The sequence below is a fragment of the Protobothrops mucrosquamatus genome, unplaced genomic scaffold, assembly GCF_001527695.2.
Source record: "Protobothrops mucrosquamatus isolate PMUCROS unplaced genomic scaffold, P.Mucros_1.0 scaffold7270, whole genome shotgun sequence".
NCBI classification, from domain to species: Eukaryota; Metazoa; Chordata; class Lepidosauria; order Squamata; family Viperidae; genus Protobothrops; species Protobothrops mucrosquamatus.
The window spans coordinates 4,044-4,430 of NW_015393073.1; positions in this window are offsets into that span (position 1 = coordinate 4,044).

A 387-nucleotide genomic window follows, 5' to 3' on the forward strand; every position below is an offset into this window, starting at 1 on the left:
ACTATATAAAACCTTCCACGAAGATTTTGAAAAGATATTACTAGACGTGTATAATGATGTGTTGGAGAAATCCAAATTACCAGACTCCTGGATAGATGCCATCATATCTCTTATCCCAAAAGAAGGCACAGACCCCAAACAGATTAAAAATTATAGGCCAATCTCTCTGTTAAATACAGATTATAAATTTTTTACTAACATAATGGCTGAAAGATTAAAGTTAATTTTACAAAATATAATACATCCAGACCAAAATGGTTTTTTACCCCAAAGACAAATCAGAAACAATATTAGAACGGTCTTAAATGTTTTAGAGTATTATGAAATACATTTAGGAAAACAGGCAGCTTTGATTTTTTTAGACGCGCAGAAAGCATTTGATAGCCT